The sequence below is a fragment of the Pteropus vampyrus genome, unplaced genomic scaffold, assembly GCF_000151845.1.
Source record: "Pteropus vampyrus isolate Shadow unplaced genomic scaffold, Pvam_2.0 Scaffold22, whole genome shotgun sequence".
In the NCBI taxonomy this organism is placed as follows: domain Eukaryota; kingdom Metazoa; phylum Chordata; class Mammalia; order Chiroptera; family Pteropodidae; genus Pteropus; species Pteropus vampyrus.
This window is the reverse complement of record NW_011888803.1, coordinates 9,835,780-9,855,980: the sequence shown is the minus strand read 5'-3', so window position 1 is coordinate 9,855,980 and position 20,201 is coordinate 9,835,780.

Genomic DNA, 20,201 nt, shown 5'->3' with positions numbered 1-20,201 from the left:
CACATCACTCACTAGTCAGCAAAGAAATGCAAATTAAATCTGAATGAGATTCTTCTTTACATCCACTACAATGGCTAAAATTAAAAAGACATAACATTAAATGTTGACAAGGATGTAGTATACCTGTAAGTCTCATATATTGCTGATGAGAGCATAAAATGATACAATAATTTTGGGAAATGCTTGGGAGTTCTCATAAAGTTAAACATACAGATACCCAGCAATTCTATTCTTAGAGATTTACCAAAAAGAAATAAAAGCATATGTTTGCAAAAAAGACTTGTACATGAATGGTTACAGGAGCTTTACCCATAATAACTGAAAACTGTAAACAACCCAAATGCCATTACATAGGAGAGTAGGTGAATCAGTTGTGATGTATGCCTACAATATGATAATATGCAGCAATTAAAAGGAACAAACTACTGATACATATCATAATATGGATAAATTGTATAACCGTTATGTTGACTCAGAAGCTAAACACAAATGAATACATATTATATAGTTCTTATATGAAGTTCAAAAACAGACCGAACTAGTCTATAGTATTAGAAATCAGAACAGTGGTTGCCTAGAGGATAAGAATTGATTGGAAGAGAACACAAGGGAAATTTCTGGAGTGTTGGACATGTTCTTTCTTGATAAGAATGTTTGCTGCATTTGTGTATATATTTGTCGAATTCATAGAATTGTTTACTTAAGATCTGTGAATTCCAATACATGTATATTTTATCTCAAAAGAAATGTAAAAGAGAAAAATAGTGAAGGAAAAATACACTAAAGAAGACTTGAGCTGCCCTAAACTTTGTAAAATACCTCAATTCTACCTTCTAAATGTTCTCTGAGCTCACTAAAAATTTTTTTCTTACCCCTCATGATTTCAGGATTCTACTTAATTTTCAAAAGGTGAACCAGTCTATCAAATATTCGGGTTGCAGATGGAAAACACAAGGACCGGGAAGAGAAGAAATATTTCATTCTAGTATTAGTCCACCCTCATTGCAAATATTTAACATTTTTCAGAATTAAGTGTAACTTTTACTTAGTGATAATGAATAATTATGATGATAACAAGTCATTAATATTTGTATAATGATTTATAATTGACAGAATCTTTCAAATAAGTGAGGTTAGGTACACCTTGGTGCTGTATTAAAATCTACACCCTTCATTTGTTCATTTTCTTCTCTATTTGTTTTAACATCATTGGAGTATGTATATTTTTAGCTAAATAATGAACAATAAAAAATGATTTGCTTATCTACATCCTTGTACCTAAGAAGTGGAAGAATCACTTCCACTTCCACTTTAGTATTCAGCGAGTTGGAATTGTACTGGATGATTTGATTTGGTACTTTAGTCTCTTTTTTGTTACTCATTATTTATTAAACAATTAAACAATTATGCTTCTAACAAGTACTGCATGCTGAGCATTTCTAGATGTTGAAGTGTCATAGTAAATAAATCCAGAGTCCTTTTCAAGGACAATCTCATAACAGAAATTTAGCTAATACAATACAAAGACGAAAGTGTAAATAAAGGCATTTCTAAATGTTATGAGAACCTAAATGGATGAAATGTTAACTGTGTAAGATCCCTACTTTCAATCTGTTTGGGGTGAAGCAAAATTTAAGTGAACGAGGAAAATTATGCACACTGGAAGAGGGTGTCATAGAAGGCATCGGAGATGTCCTGTTCAAGTCATTCTTGAAGAAAAGCATGATTTAACCAGGAGAAGAAAGAAGATTGATTGTACAGGAGAGTGTTTAAACAAGAAATAAGCCATAACTCAATTAACATTTAAATGTGTGAAGAAGGATGAACCAGTAAAAGAGAGTTAGAAAAAATGATATTTGAGGTTGGAGGACAAGTGTCTCTGAAAATACAGAAATGTCAAAGATATCAAAACTGTCTAAAGATCAGATAAGGGAAGGACTGAAGTTTCAATCAGATTTCAGTAACTGGGAGAGTTCTAATTGCATTAACCAGAGTGATTTTAACAGAAAGATGGAAGCAGAATATGAGTTAATTTTTAACCTAAGGGAGTAAAAATCTGAAAGAAAAAGTTTGTGCTTGTAATTTAAAAAGCCTTAGCTTTAGAATAGAGACCTGGGTTGGAGTTCCTATCCTATCTTTCCTCTCAGTGTGTGGTTTAAGCAAGTCACTTAATTGCTTAAGTGAAAAACAGAAATAAGACCTTTTTTCCCCACCCATCCCATGTAGTTTTTCTGAGAGTCAAATAAGTTATGTTGGTAAAAATACATTGTTGACTATAAATTGTGTTCTATGAGGTGAGATATTGCTAAACTAATAATAGAGGTAGCTCACTTTATGCAATGAGTGATTCCCCAAAAAGTTGCGAAGTAAAATGGTAGTCAATGTTTTAAATTAGTTTGCTACTTAAAGAAACTTACGATGAATCTTTTGGAAAGTGACAAATCTTTTTTTAATGCAAACAGTAGTCATTCTGCAATATTTTCTTTCTTTCTTTCTTTCCTCCCCTTTCCAGTTCTTTTCATTCTTCCTTCCTTCCTTTCTTTCCTGTTTATTTCTTTTTTTTCTTTCCTTTTTTCTTTTTCTTTTCTTTTCTTTCTTTCTTTTTTTTTTTTTTTTAGCTATATGGTTTTTTTAAACTATAAGGTAGAACAAAACCTATCTTAGAAAATGTGGGACACAAAACAAAGACGTAGTGCCTCTTAGAAAAGAATTATAATAAATTAGGATAGAAGGGATAAAGAATATACAGAGCAAGTCAGGCTTGGAAAAAGAGAGGATATGTACAACTATAAAGAGAAATAAATTGTTCTTCAAATTGTCACACCAATGCCACAATTGCACAAAGGGGCGGCAATCTTTTGAGCTGAGGGGCCATTAATTGTCTAAGAAACACTCACAGATGTCAGTAAGGAACCTCAGACATCAGCAAGGGAAAAGCATAAAAATAGAAGGGGAAAAAGCCTGAAAAAGAAAATTAGAGAATGGATCCATAAATGGGAAAGAGTAGGGAAGAAAAAACAGAACGACATTGAGAGAAGGAGGCCACAGATTCTGAAGGTGGGCGTGGGTGGGAATCATGACTCCACCATCTCCCTGCTTTTTGTCCCTGAACAAATTAACTATTTGGAGCTTCTTTCTTGGTCTATTAATGTAGATAATCATACACACTTTATAAGACTTTCATAAGAATTAAATGAAAAAATAAGTGTCTAGGAGATTGTCTGGTACACTGTAAGTATTCACAAATGAGTAGGTGTTATTATCTTTTTATTAGAGGTCTTTGTTTCTGCAATCTGACTTTATACACAGAATAAAAAGTCTTGTGGAAGCAATTCTGCAAGCAGTGTGCCTTACATGAGGGCTCTCAGGATATTTGCCCAGTCATGAGGGTGAACTCATTCAAATCTCTATGTTCATTTTCTTCTAGGCCCTTCCTTTGTCTTTACTAGAAATTACCAACTCTTTCCATTAGATCAGGTTTAGAGATTCTGACTACTGTATGCACTGCAAGCTACAGTCATAAACCAATAAAAATTATCACATTATTTATTCAGAATCGTCAGCTTCCCTGCCTCTGATGACCCCATATTATCACACTCTGAAATTAGAAACCCTGCATTTGCAATTTGACTGTGTTGGATCTGGGTTTTCACAACATGTAGTTTGCACAGTAATAATACTTATAGATCTTTCATTTTTCTACAGAAATTAATTGCCTAAACCGCAATGATTTATAGTCACACTGAACATGATTATTAATTTTCCTGATGATTATACCTGTGGGCGGCAACAAATCTACTTGTGATAGACCTGGCTTTGAATTGCTGCTAAAACTAAAATGTCCATAAGGTAATAACAACTAATTTTTACCTTAATCAACTTACACTTAAAAGAATTTAATATAAGGCATTTGTGCCTTGTGGGGAAACTTGTTTGAAATATAAGGTGCTGAGTTATTTATGAGAATAATTATATATTTGTTACTCTAGTTTGTACTGGGAAATCAGGATCTCAAATGAATCTGAGATACATTAAAAAATATAATGAACTCAGCAGAGTTGTGTATGCTAAAGAACTTTTGCACTTAGGTAAATATATAACCTGGCATAGCTACTCTGGTTATGAAAAAAAAAAAAGGTTATTAAAGCTCACTAAACCTTACTGCCTTTTATTTCTTCCCTAATCCTGCTAGTGCCTCCAAGTGCTATCATTGTTAACAGGAAAGTTGAGGCATTTGATACCTGAGAGAGCAAACTTGTCCTTCCTTCTTCAATATTCATCCTAAAATTATTTTTTCAAAAGGCCTTGCTCTTGTATTCCAATGAGTACAGGTCCCTATCAGTCGCTCCTGATGTAGGAAAAAAATGTTGGTGGGGAAATTGAATCCAGATCGTGCAGTCTGGTGTCTTACAAGCACTCCTTCCTTCATTTCATGATGCTGGGAGGTTCATTCATTTCTGTAGATTCTTCTCCCTGTTGGAATACAAGTTTCAAAAAAGAGAAGGCTCTGATTATTGGTTGATATGCATATCTTATATAATTCTGTATGTTCATATCCCAGAAATATTTAATGCTTTTTCCCTGATTAGTGGCATTATGCAGTTATGCAAATAATCTGTTATATCTAGGCACATTATGCCGTTATGTAAATGAATTATTTCATTTATACTTTCCATAGAGTAATGGGGTAAGGAAGAAATGCTCTCCTGCATTTTCCCTGTTTTTAATGAGTTGTTCAGACATATTCAGCTGGTGATCAGTCTTGGGATTTCTGAGGCTGGGTATAAGTTAGCCTGTCTGTCTGATCACCACAATCTGTCTCTAACTTTCCCATTCAATTCAGCAAATGCTTAATGAATGCTTATTGTGTACAAGGTGTTTGTGTAGGTGGAGACCACTTGAAGGGTATCAGATTTTGCTCAGGTAGACTCTAGGAATGATGTTATTTACTTTGTGATCTTTCTTCTCTAACCACCTGGAAACATGATGAAAGCCAGTTTAGTTCTACCCATTTTAGAACTTCTTAGTCATATCAAAATTTTATTTTTAATTTAGAAAAAAATTTTTGAATAAAAGAGAGAAATATTTAGAATGTCTAATTACATATAATGTGATGAAATATACAAAGTAAGCTAAATAATTTAAATATAGATATGACCATAGACCACAGACTACAATTAAGATACAAATCTAACTACAGTATGGGCCTGGGATGAACTAAAGTTTCTTCGCATTTGGGAGCTGAATTACTTCTATGCTCATCTGACTGGTTGCCTCACTTTCAGTCTCTTGCATGATAGTCTATAGTCCACCAAGATTTAGACCAGATCCATCAATTTCTTCTATCAAGACTGAAATGCAAATTTTAGAGAATTCTCAGCCTCTCTGTCAGCAACTGCTCAACATTCAATGATTCATTTAATAAATATTACTGAGCACCTACCCTGCGTCAGGGCACTGATCCCTCATGGAGTCCGATAAAGAAGAAAGATTAATCCAAACGCACATTTGCAAACTGTGCAAGGAGCTAGAAAAGAGAGGCACCTGGGCTACAAAGTGTCCTTGTCAGGGAAGTCAGCAAAGGTTCAGATTTTGGGTCCTGAGTCTTTTTCAACCACATCTAACTCTAACAATATGTTTTGATTAGCTGCCTCATCTATCTATGCAAAGACTGGTATATATTTCTAAGGAAGGACAGTCTATAAAATCATACAGTTTTCTCCCCTCCATGGTAGTTGTAATAAATGAGATTTTTAAAAATTCCTTTGGCTATGGGTGGGAGTAGAACAATTTCTGGTCTAAGTACTCCACCAAAACTCCTTTCCCGTTTCTTAAAAAAATATAATTCTATATTTTCTTCCTGTGTGATAGTATTTGTTTAATAATCATTTTATGATCACTTATATGTCTGTTGAATCAGTACTAAGCACTCCATGTGATGATGTTATTCAATTGCTCTTGTAAATGGAGGATCGTGCTGAAGGAGATAAACAAAGAGAAAATCATTCTTAAAACTTTCATGTATCTATACATTCACCATAGGATATATTGGTCATTAAGTGCTTCTGTTTATAATTCAGTTCATTAGTATTAATTATGTATGGAAATCATATTATTGTTGCCAGTTAATCACTCTTCATTCCCTGTAAGAACATTTTATGTCCAATCTGTTGCCATGTAACTTATAACGCCTTCCTTGGGAGAAGTAAACTCTGCCCACCTTGCATTAGGCTTGGTCATGTGACTTGCTTTGGCCAATGAAAAGACAGTGAATGTCAGGCATACCCATTCTGAGTAAAAGCTTTAAGGGTCTTTACATATGTTTTCTTCATCTCTTTCGTTTTCTTCACTTTCTCTTGTACTTTTCTCTCTGCCAGAAGAATGGCATGTCCCAGAGCATGCCTGCTACTTCTGATTCTGGATTCTGAAATGAAAAAGTCATATAGAACAGAGCAGAGTCACAGCCCAGTGAGAAACAAACCTGTGTGATGAAAGCCTACCCTAGTGAAAGCCGACTTATACCAAAAGTATGTGCTAGACTCCAAGCTAAGAACTAGGGAGAAGACTATGGTCCCTGCCTTCAAGGCAGCCTCAATCTAGACCACTCACTAGTTCTTGCCACAGTGGTTTATAAACTAACAGGGTGTCAGAGTTTGAGTCATCAGAGTAAACTTTGTTCACACACATATTCTAAAAGTGCTGTAGGAAATGACGGCACACTTCTCAACTCTTTTCTCTCTAATACAAAGTGCAAATTTTAAAAAGTCAATACAGTAGATCTACTAACCTAAAATCTAGAAAAATGACACAAAAGCTAGTAATTTCCTTTCAATTTATTAATCTCTGTGAACCCTACTATGTACTTCTTTAATTCTAAAACTTGGTAACTTAGATTCGTAGGTTCTTGATTGTCCTCATCTCTGCACCCTAAATAAAGGGAGCAATTTGCTCAATTCTCTGAGAATGCTTTGAGGGACCTGATTTTAGCCACTAGGATTGATATCAAGTATTGCCATTGTTCACTCTTTGGATCTGATCTAACTTCATGACTAATGATTAGCTGCTGTCTGTATATGCCTATGTCTTAAGTCAAAAGGCCAACAACAGCCCAAGCAGAAAACCTACAAATTCCCAGAGCACATTTTGTGAGTATAAATAAATTTGGTAAATTTACAATATATAGTTGGTAAAGTCTAATAACATTCTTAGATATTTATAGATTGGGATAAAATGACATATTTATAAGCTAATAGGTCTTGCAGTTTACTGGTCCAGTATCCATACACTTATAAAAGTTTCTGATCAGTCCAATTCTAAGGCTTTTGCTAATATTGCAGAACAGACTTTCTCCTTATATATTATTTTCACAAATTGCTTATCTCCCTATACTTTTTTTGTATTCTCAGTATTTCAAAGAAAAAACACAAGTTATATTTGTAGGATTTCCAGTTTTACCTTTACAGTCGAGTACATTTTAAAGGGAAAAAAAATCAGAGAAAGAAGAAGTAGAGATAAACTGATAAGAGAAAGAAATAAAACAAAATGAGGAAGTGAGCAAGTCTGGGAGGAAGGGAAGGAAGAAGAAGCTGATGAAAAAAGTAGAGGAAAAGGCATAATGGAAGAGTGAAGCAGGTGAAGAGAAGAGACAAGTTGAGACATAGAAATTGAGAGAAAGAAAGAATATGAAAAGGGGGAAGAAGGAACGAAGACAAAAAATGATGCTTTAAAAACACTGCAAGTGTAGAGAAAAAACTAAAGTTAATGGCAAGGAAAATATGGAAAACAGTATTTAAAAATGAAAGAGTAATAATTTCAAAATTTATCATAAATATGAAAATAAGAGGAAATGTATGGGGAATGAGAGAAAAATACTATGACACAGAAGAAAAATTTAAGTGAAGAATTGGGAATAAAAAGAGAAAGAGTTTAAAACAGTCAACTTATACCTGCCAGAAGAAAACAGAATGAAAACATAGAAATGAGAACTGGAAAAGCATTGATTTTTTTGTTTACTATTATCATTACATTTTGTCTTTTTAAATTTTTATTATTGTAAATGGATAGTACCAACAATACCAGTATTGCATACTGTACATCATTCTCTAGGTTATATTACATATATAAATCTGGAACAGTATTGTATGAAAATGTACCCAAAAGGGAAAACACACATATAAGTCAAAAATAAACTATAACTTGACAATGTACACAAAAAAAATCATCTGTTCCAAATTATATATCCTTAGCTTTCTAATGCCAACTTTAAATTATGTTTGCCTTTCTCATGCCTTTTCAGACTTGTTAAGCAGAATCACAAACTAATATTTGTTTTGCTATTTATTTGGAGGAAAATCATCCTCATTGTGGTTAATTCAGTGAAGGTGATGGAATCATAGAACTCCACACTTTGACAAATGGAGATGGTTTGTCCCACATGCAGACCAGTTCCTTCAAACATCTCCATGTGGACTTTCCCTTGCATCCTCTGAAAAGGTGCTCTTCTTGCTTGCACACTTTTCCCTTTGGTAGGTTTTTTACACTCTTGTCTCAAGGAATTAAGTTCTTTCTTTTGAGGATAAATTTCGTTTTCCTTGAGAGAAAGATTGAAGCATCAGTACTTTCATGCAAAAAAAAGGAAAATAAAAGATTCTCTTGCAGTGTTTGTCCTTGGTCTTTGCCTGGCCAAGCTGAAGTTTGCTGTCTTCAAAAGGTAGGAAGTATTTTGCAGAATAGGCTGCTTGCCAGATTTAGTCTGGGCCTCATGGGCCTGAGATTTACTGTTTTTAATCTTTTTTCTGATGGGCATTCTAAATACCTGTTTCATGCAATGTTTAATTTCAGCACAGCAGGTATTAGTGTATCCAGAATTGGGAATAAGCCGCCTGTTTCCTTGTATGATGAAATGCTTAAAACACAGCTAGGTTTTAATAGCATCTAGTCCTTTATCCCCTTAACAGCCAGTGCCTGTACCCTTAAAATTGGCACTTTTCATAGATTCCTGACTATTTCTAAGATAATTTTTCATTACCCCATCTTCCCTACTAAGAATATGAAACTCCACATCTGTATTCATTTGGACAGTTTTGAACTAAGACTAACAAACAAGAGAAAGGTTTGTGGCTGCTTTTTCTTTTAATAAGATGACAGCTTGAGGCCATCAAAGAAAAGCAATCTCTCTAAATTTTTCTGTGCAGATGTTGATGACACAAAGAGAAAAGATCTTCAAAATCATCAGCAACACCATTAACAATACACTGGTTAATATTTACGTAATCTAAAGAAATGTTCAGTGAAAAATTTATCTCAGTAGGATATGACTTGTGATGTTAATGCAACAATGGTAGACAAATACGCTCAGTGCAATATTTAAAATAGAAGATAATTGTCTTTTTAATTGCTCCAGGAAGGCAGGCCAAAGGAATTGACCATGCAATCATATAAACTTACCAAACATACGTATCAAACATACACACACACTGCAAAGGAGAGGGAAGAAAATAGACATTTTCATATAGGAAAAGAGTAAATAAATAATCCATGCATTGAAGAATGAGAGGGTTGCTCAAATTAACAGAAAAGCTATGTCAGTCAACAAGTATTTATTAGGTATGTGTCCTTAACCAGTCCTATGTGAAATGTTTTCCACATGAAATACCATAATTCTCTATGATGAAAACTCTTCAATAACACTTCTCCAAGTCTTATCCACTTCTATTTCCCCCAGAGTCCTCTCTTACCTTTTCCCACTTAATCCATTTCAGTAACAAATAAATACGTAGATAAAATTAAAATTTTATAAAAAGATTCTTTAAGAGGGAAAGCATAGAACTAAGTGGGCTCAGCAAGTAAAAAGAAGAAATTATTAAGAACAAAGAGTGCAGATAAAATGTCTTGCTCCCTTCAATCTGTTCTCCAAATTAACTAGAAGGATGGCTCCACAGATCAATCCTGATAATAATATTGATAAATCAGATTTTATAATGATATTGATAATGTTCATCAGAGTTGCCACTTACTGAGTACTTAGCATATGTCAGGCATCATCTTAAATATTTTCTGTGTTTGACTTCCTTTAATTATATCTGTCCCCTGTTCCTTTGCCTTCAGAATAAAGTTCAAACTTTAATAACAGAATAGAGAATACTTTGCTAAATTTAACCTCTCTTTTAACCTTTTCAGTCTCATTTCCCACTATCTGACATTCCATACACCAGTCTTCAAGGGATTTCTTCAGTTCTTCTAAGACACCTTGCTTTCTTTCACTTTAGGACCAGTCCTTCTCAGTTTGAAGGTCTCAACTTCCAAGTATCTTCCTTTAGAGAGCTTTTCCTGACCTTACATATCCCCATGAGCTGTCTCTCCTGGTGCACAGAGCACCTGTGCTTGCTGCCATTAGTGTATTTATTCCGATGTATTATAATTTCCTGCCTCCATATTATCCATTAGACCATGAATTCCATATGGACAGAGAGACTTAATGCCAGACTTATAGATTGTTTCCAGAAATGTTTATAGAATTAATAAATGGATAAATAAATTCCTATCTCTATGTATTGCTTGAAGCAGAAGTGAATCTCTTTTGTCTATATTATAAGCCAATGTGTCTGTCAGATTTGTTCATGTCAGATGAAGTCTGTTCATGCCCAGAGAACAGTGGGGGCATGTTCTCTATAGTCTAGCATGGTGTTCTCTAAAATGGACTGTGCAGGATGATCTTTTGGTACGCAGGAGAAAATATTGGGATGTTCATTTACATTTATGTAAAAGGTAAGCTTTACAAGTATTTGCTATATGAATTTACACTCAAGCCCACTGTGATGTGTATGTATGTGAGACAGCCTTGAGTGGTGCCATAACCAGTGGATTCTGAGGGCAGAGGTGCTGGCACACACAATGTGCAATCACTGTGGGTCACACATACTGATAACATGGATTTATAGAATCTGTCTTCTCACTTTAGTTCTGCACCAACCTCGCAAGTGGACCCTTTATATGTTTTAAAATGGCTATAAAACTATAGATTGAAATTAATACAGATTGCAAAAACTACAGGTCGAAGACGATACTGGTAATGTAAGCATGAGCTGACACATCTACTTTTCCTAGTAGATCTCTTCAAAAACCGCATTACTAACTAAAATAAGGACAATATAATTTTATACGACAATCAGTAAACCAAAAATAATAAAAAAATGTTTAAGGCAGCTACATTCATTGTCCTAAATGATAAATTTTGTTCTGTATGTCACGCTTGAGACATTAACCTATAATAGTGGCATATGTATATAATTTATAAACAAACAGGTATAGAGGTATGTTTAAAGGATTTTTTTAAAGGGATGTTCACTAAAAAGAGCTTGAAGAACATGGGTCCAGGAAGGACTGAGTACCATCTTCCTTGTCCATGCCATTTTCCACACTGTCTCTCTCCACTCTCAAAGCCTGAAGTCTTTTACTTCTTTAAAGATAGCTTTACAATCCCTCTGACCTGGTGATGTGCCTACCCAGTTCTCATGTGTCTCCTAAACAGGCCAAACCTCTGCTGTTGTAGAAGTCCAGCCACTTAACCTATGGTAAACAATGGCTTTTAAGTCAAAACTATAATGTTCTGGAGAAATATCTTCATTAGATATTTCCTTAATATCTTCATCAGTGAGAAAATATACTAGCAATTCCTAAAGATAATGAAATATAAGCCACAGTCCCTGCCTTTGAAGAATTTATTAGAGGAGAAAGCGCACAAACTAGTGAACAGTTAGAAAAGATTGACTAATGTCACTAGTGTCCAAATCTTTCTTCTTTCTCCTGATCTCAAAGTAAGCAGGCCAGTAAGCAGGCCTCCTTCCATGGTTTTACATCTGGAAGCAAGCATGGGTCCACAAACAGAACTCCACTATTTTCCATTCTGATATTCATTAGTGCCATTGCAAGATCTTTCACCTCATCACACAAAATACATTACAAAATTTCACAAAGGCCAAAACTATCAATACATAATTATTTACATTTTATTTGATTCATATCAAAACTGCAGGACTTATCGACAGACAAAGTTTTGATGATTTCACTGGAAATTCTAGAAATGGAACACTCGTCTTGAAGAACAAGAGCTTTCTTTGAGAGTTGTCCTGGAGGAGATTTCTAAGGTACCCCTGCTTAAGATTTGACATATTAATGATCTACTATTCAACCCAACAGTCCTTGCTATGAAAATGTTTAAAGGAATTCATTTGCCTTTGTCCTTGTTAGTTGGAAATGAATGCTTATTGATCACCGATATCGATCTACTACTTTAGATAAAAACAATACTTTTCAAAGTACACCAAAAAGAATTTAAAAACTAAAGTAAAAATGTAACTTATGCTGGTTACTAGGTGATTGATCACAACTGATTTTGCTGCCATAGAACATAACTTACTGTGACACTGCTTATCTGGGCTCTGGAGTCGGCCCTCATTGAACTGTGCATTATGTATGAATGATTGATGTGGGTTTGAATATTTTGTTAGATTCACCTTTCAATTCATTTTACATAGCTGACTTACATAAAAGATGAGTCCTCCTGAAAAATTCTTCAGGAGGAATGTAACAATTATGAATTTAAGTGATCCCCGGTGACTTTGTTCACCTGATAAAGCTAATTCCGGCTTTTGTTTAGAATCAGAGAGCCGAAGTCAAGCCTGACTCACTGGGGCAGTATTTTTTCCAAATGAAATATCTTTTCTGTCTGTATGAGAAATAAAAATAATAATAAAAATAAAAACTGGTTAAAGCCCTACAAAGGTCAGGAAAAGAGAGAGAGAGCAGTCAAGGGTATGTGCACGGAGAGAAACAGAAAAAGATGTGTCTCTTGGGAACTGTAACATTTGAACTTTATATCCTGACCCACCTTAATTCGACCTTACTTATTCATATCATTGTACCTAACTGAAATATATATTTTTAACATCTGCAAGGGATCAAATTATAAGTGCATGCAAATGGCAGTGGACATACAGTGATATAATGCCTTCTCCATCAGATGATGGGATGTGAATGCATGGTCTCTTTGTCCACATAAGAACAGGATTTGACGATGTAAAATGACAGCTGTTTTCATCTAGCTTTTCTTCCCAGTCAGTCTATTTCACACAACAGTCCATCATTAGAGATCATTACTGTATTACAATTGTTAGCAAGGAAGAATAAAACCTATGCCTCCGTCTTTCTTAGATATAATAAGTCTTATGGAACAAGAGTACCCTAAAGGCCCTTCACTTCTAAAAATGATTAAACTTCATTCAAATCACAGCCTGTAACCCACTTCTGGGCATAGTATCAAAGTCAGCTTCATAGGTGCGATCTAAGGCGGTATACTATTCCTGCCTCAGGTTTTGCACAAGAGTAGTTTGCATGCATTATCCTCGAAGAACAGATTGCCTTTTACCAAAATCCTATGCATTTTGGCACTTGGTGAGTGTCTTAAATGGCATTAACTGTAAAACATTTCTTTTTACATAATTATGGCTTTGTTTGGAGTGTGTTCTAAGATGGTTGTAAAAGTTTTAAATGTGAAGGGCTTGGGAAATAAGAGAAAATTTTTTGAGCAAAAACGCAAGCCTGTTGTTAACAATTTAAGTTAAAAATTTCTTGACAGTCTTTTAAAACTTAAGAAAAAAAACTTTACTTGGTTATTTTAATAATTGTTCCCCAAATTACACCATTATCGGAAATGTATAGAAAATACAAGTTGTGATGATTACAAAACACCTGGAGAATTAGAGCTATTGTTTTCTGGGCATATTTATGTAGCTATAAGACCATCTTAGTCAATAACTGATAAAAATAAATGCAGAGAGAGCTGGTTTTCTTTCTAATAATGAGAAATCCTTCTTGAAGCTCAGGAAAGGTCTTTGCCTCAGGCATTTACTCAGATACCTGAATCTGCCAACCTCGCCATGAATGTGTTAATTGACGTGCTTGTATAAATTTTACTAAAGCCATAATATTTTTGCATGGCAACTATTAAAAATATTTTTTCTCTTAATTTCACCAGGGAGGCTGAGACTGAATTTTTCCCCCTTGCAGGAAGGAATAATTTAGATTTTCTTCCATCCCTGTCAGAAGTTGAACAGACGAACAAAACAGATTCTTCAGAGACAATTTTACACAGAGTTACATCCATCCAATTCAATTATAAATTAAATTGACTAACGAACCATAGCTCATTATGGGAATCAATTACTCAGAACTGTCTTTGGACCAAAAATGTGGAAAATAAAAAATAATGGTCATACTTCAATATACCAGATTGTCGACGTTTGAAAGCTCTGTTTTTCTCTAGCTTGGCATAGTCCAACGCCAAAAAGAAATGATAATCATTTGTTTTACTGCTCCTAGAGATGTTCTCGTTTTATGAAGACTAGTTAATTCTTGAGTTTTGATCTCTTTGGGACAAGTACATCAGGCTTTTCTGAGATGACAGGCCAACCCTGGAGTCATGTAATCGCATGGGGATCTTTCAGATCAACTTATGCAAATGTGTTATTAAAAGGAGCCTTGTTTCAGCCTCTAGTGCCACCCAAGCAATAAGAGTTGAAAATCTTGGGAGGTCATGTTAAGGCATTTTATTAATAAAACGATTCTAGTAACAAGATTGGGGGGTGAAGGTGGGGGCTCACAACTCTCTGGAGCATTTTCAGTCCAATTGTTTGGTAAAAGTAAATCCACGGAGAATCCAATGGCTGCCTTATTTACTGAGCAGTAAGGCTTGATAAAGGAACAGTATAAAAGCAATAACATTCTCTAAAATCTTTCTCCTTTTGCGGTCCACATCCCAGAAACATTCCATCTGTTACAATAAATTTTAAAAACTGTTCTGTTTTGAGCATGTGTAGGTAAAGGTGATGTGCGCTAGCATGTATACATATCAACATAGGAGACATGTTGCAACACAATGAGGGAGTCTGTTGCCCATGTAACATAACCATAATAAGGAGGTCAAAGAACTGTGCTAAGACTTTTTTTTTCAAGGAACTGAATTCCTGAAAATACTTAATTTTCTTTTTCCTCAAATACTTGTTATTCACTCACTCTAAATATTTCAAACTCAAGTGTTTGCCTAAAGAACAAAGATCTCAAAAAAAAAAAAAAAAACACTCCTATGTTTATTTTTCTCATCCAATGAAGGCAAAAGGAAATTGTTCACCAAGGAAAAGCTGTACTATACATAAAAACGAGTTAATCTTTGTAAATAGATAATTCGGCATTATTTTGCTTAGAACCTCATATTTTGAAAAATCCAATTCTTAAAATGGATTGAATTGAATTTGTCTCATTAGAACATTTTTTTAAAGCATCAGACATAAAAGAGAAGTGGCTGGAAAATTTCAAATGTGTTTTTGGCTGATACAGTGAGGAAGAGGACAGATCCTTACCTTTTTGTTACTAGAACGAGGAAAGAGAATAGTTCCATTGTCCATTACATTCAACAGAAAGGGAAGAAGGATGAATGGACCTGTAAATAGAAGTATAAGCATTTATTAAAGGTCCCTTGAAAAAAATCATTTCAATAAATGGAGTCACAGTTAAGGAATTCATGTTCAGGGTTTAGAACTCAGAGTTCAAATATTACATAATATGTTTTGGATTGAATCATTTGCGGGAGGGGGTTGTTTTCCACAATAAATAAACACAACTAAACTCACTGTTTCAGTGGCTTTCTCTTTGGTGAACAGCTCAAGCTTTAGGGTTAGGCTTGGATTCAAATCATGACTCTCTTCCTTACTATCTGGGAGGCATTGGACAAATCAAACTCTCTACACCTCAGTTTCCTAGTCTTTAAAACTGAAATAATAATAGTACCTATTTCCTTATGTTGCTAGGAGAATCAAATAAGGTAATGCACATAAAGTACTTACCCCAATGTCTGGCACACAGTAATACTCAATGAATGCTAGCTATTTTTCCCATTATGGTTGTTCTTTTTATTATAATTTCAGAATATGCAACAGCACAATTCCACACTTAAAGGGAAGAGCATATACTTTCTTTCACTCTGTTCTCAAGCACTTTGTTACAACTGGACTATATCGTGTTTCTCAAATAGCCAGCCAAAGCAGGCCTCAACTAGTTTTTAAGACTCTTACAAATGTTGGAAGGAGTACCCAGGGTCTGCCACTGAGTATCCAGGAGACTGCTGGGGAGCACATAAGGCAGCTGTCTATTTTCAGTCCTCTTATTCTAGCGACTCTACCACTATCCAGTTCTTGGTCATATCCCCAAACCATGCAGTGCTCAGGGGCCACCCCTCAAGCATAAAGCCGTTACAAAAGATCACTACTAACTAAATGATAGCTTCCCCATAGGCTATAAACACTCAAAATTGGGAAATCAGATAAATATTTCTGATAATTTGTCAGAATTTAAAAGATGTGCTTTTTAAAGGCCTAATGTGTGGTCAAACAGAGTACTCATGAATATTTTGCTCTTGAGCCCACATTCAACTAATATTCATGTTATCAGAAGTAAATATCTTTCTCTTTACTGTAATGATAGGCCAAGAATCTAAGTTTGGGAAGCTGAAATCAGACTTGCACTATATCGCAGTAGTTCTTGGCAAAGCCTTCTGCTGTTTTAATTTTAACCAATTAGAAGAGCCAATCTTCTTTTTGTTCAGAAATGTATTAAAAGATATCACATTCAAAAGCTGGACATGCCTGCAATTAATTACTGGTGTCCAGCTAAAGGTCTACCATTGGCTATTGCCATGACAACCTTTAGAAGGCCTTGGCCCACCTGTTGCAAGATAGATACCACATTAGGCAGTTGGTTCTTGCACTTGGCCTCCCTCTGGCCTATGGGGAATTTGTACTAATTAGAATTAGTTGTCCTTCTGTAGTCCAGCTCCTGACACAAATTGCATTCTGTAGCTTTTTGTTCCACTTGAGTTCACAGACAAAATAGCCCAAGCCATGTTTGAAATGAAGCAAGGCAATATAAAAGGATTTTATGTAATTGGCTAATATACTTTAAAATTTTAACTAATATTTTCAGTGTTGATCTTGAGAGGAAGCTTCTTTGCTTTTTTCTCCTTTTATTCAATAGTTGTTTATGATCATACAGCTCGTAATTTTAATATGGCTTGTTTGAGTCTCGTTAACCCATTGTCAGGCTCAACTGCAAATAGAACAAAACAAGTGACCTTTAAAAATGATACTTTGAAATAGTCCCATGGTGATGGTGAGGAGAAGCACAAACAGCAAAGAAAACAAAAGGAGCCTTTCTCACGTCTCATTAAAGAAAAACTTGATTGGAAACAAGAACCACGGAAGAAGAACCATAATGAAATAGAAAAGCCAAGAAATGAAAGAAATTATTAGGATGTTAGCACGTGCAGCTTTGCCAGAAAGAGTGGTCCACAAACTCTACAAGATCCAACAGGACACAGTTACAGGCCCCACAAAAAGAGACGTAAAAGAGAAAAACACTTCAATGCTCCCCAGGTAAGACTAACTTTTAATATCTCAGGATATTAGGAGTGAAGTAAGGAGATGCCACAAATGCTGGACCTTATGCAGCATTTTCCCACACAGAAGAGGATGAGGGTGTTGGCAGTGGAACACTGTCATCTAAGAAGTTAAGTCTATGTGGTCTTTGCAATTTCAGTGGTGTCATTGTAGTTATTTCTAGAAAGAGTAAAATTCCAAAACACAAAATAAAATTTATGGCCTACAGAATTCCATTAGATTTTCCCAGGGCTGAAGGAGCCTGGAAGCCTCAGTTTCCTCAGCTCACTTTCATTATGAACTGGAAATCAGACTTGATTCTTATTTCACTTTTCCTGTCTAGGTGCCTAAATTTCCAAGAACTCATGAGACAAATGGCGTCATGATTTTTATTAACTTTCTTTCTCCACAAGAAATTTTCTATGTAAAGAATTTTAATCTTTTCATAAACAAGTAAGATACAGCTAAAAGAGGGTTCCTTTCACAACAGATGTGTTCTTAGTTGGGGAAGAAGGTTGCAAAACCACCATTTTCTTGCTCATGAAAGGGGAAATGTAAGTAGTTTCAAAATAAAATCTATTATACACATCCTAAATTCATTCTCCAAGCTACAATATCAAACTCATATTGTTCAGAATGGGACTGAGGCCAAGAACAAATATCTCTCTTCCTCTCCCTGACTTTTAATCTGAATTTTGAAATGATAAGAGGTACTTTAAAATTCTTAAAATAGATGGATTTAGGAATGTCTGAGCCAAGGTAGTGCTCATAGATAAGCCAGAACTGCCTTCGTCAGTGTATTAAATGGAAAATGTATAAAATGTGCAATGTGCAAGAAAAATCACTAAAATGTCCAAAGAAATTTTAAACCCTCAATTTAACTGAGAAAATTACCTATTTTTCAATCTTTTGTATTCTATTTTAAAATACTGTAAAACTACTTGGGAACAACTAGAAAGCCATGCATTAGAACACAAGGAACTTCCAAATGAAAATGCCAATGTGTTTATCAAAAAACAGATCTCTCCACACTTTCTATGTGTTGAGGATTTTTAAGTTTATTTATTTGTTTATAAGACTCTCTTTTTCTTTGAGCCACCAGGAAGGAAGCAAAAAAAAGTTTTTTCACTAGAGCATCCATAACAGAAAACATCAGTAATAATAATAATATAAATGAATTGTTAACCACAAAACATAGTGCAGACCACATCACACCCCCAGTTGAGTAGGCCAGAGTAGTTAATTGACTTGCCTGCATGAACGAGCTGAACAATGCACAGAAACTTTTTCATTGGCTTACCAGAGTATAAAATGGGCAACCCTGAAAGGTATTTCAGCAGATCCAAATGCTTTTATGAATAGTTGCTCCCTAAGGATGGAGTTTTCATAGGGAAGATGCAGAGCTAGTCCCTCTCTAATATTCTCTGTGCTAATGAAACTACTTCAGAAATCAACTCACATTTATATTGAGATTTATCCCAGGAACCACCTCTTCCAGCAAGCCTTTTCTGGTCCTACCACTTGTTCCCACATTGCCTTCTGTGTTATCCCGTGGCAACATGTGCCTGCCCCGAGCTTACCTCATCCCTTTTCTGTTGGCATTCTCTCCAATCTACAGGTTTCCGAAGCAAAGTAACTTGATTCTCCCATGAACACCAAGTAAGACACAGAAACTAGTTTTACAGAAAGAGAGCTGAAAGAATGTCCATACCAATGTTCTATAATCTTTTGTTTATGTGCCTGCCTCTCCCACTGGTCCGGGTTGAAAGACAAAATGTGGGTTCCCCTAATACCTACCAGCATGCCTGGCACATAGTAGATGCTTAAGTACTGTTCAATGAATGAATGAATGAATTTCATTATATTCTGACCATGGTAAAATAGCAGTAAGGCTTGACATTTACCTTTACTCTACCTGCTTCACAACTTGGGTGGAACAAGGCCAATTCAGAGGTTTAGCATTTTAGTGAAGAATTTCTGCTTTGGGAAAATGCTACCAACAGCCAATTCTTCAAAGAAGTTATGCCCATCCAGACGATAAAGTGTTTAAATTAACAAATAATATGTTCCCTTTTAGTCTTGACAGAACTCATTGCTCTTTTTCCTATCTGAGATCTCTTGGCTTCTGAAGGAACCAGAAAGAGGGAGATGAAGGATTGTTTGCAAAGCCCAAGAGAGAAACAGTGGTAAACAGAGGGAGGTCTGAGGCCTCTGTGGTGACTGACGGAGATTTGTCTGGACATCAAAGCAACGAACTTTATTCTCAGGCTTGATTGCTCATGGTAGCCTGAGAATTTTCTTCCACTTCCAGAACAGTGGATCTCAACTGTGATGTAACATTGGAAAAAACCCAGGCCCTTAAGCCAAAAGTCACTTGTGGTAATTTCAGGCTGCAAACTGCTAAACCTATCACAATGACTTCTTAATGTTTGCTTGTAACATTCCAGGGGCCTGGAACACCCGTAGAGTAAAAATCGAAGGAAAGATGAGCCTCCTTGTGATTGATAGGTAGTTCTAAGGTCTGATGTCCCTCCACATAGTTAATCTTTTTGATATGACTTTTTTTCTCATTTCTTTATTTTTCAGTCATCCTCTGAAAAATCATCGGTTACAAAAGGCTCCAAAGCTAGTGTAAAGGAGAGAATAAAATCATGTATCAAAATTGTATGAATTTGTAATTCGTAATAGGCAAGAGGCAATTTAAGGAAATAGTTT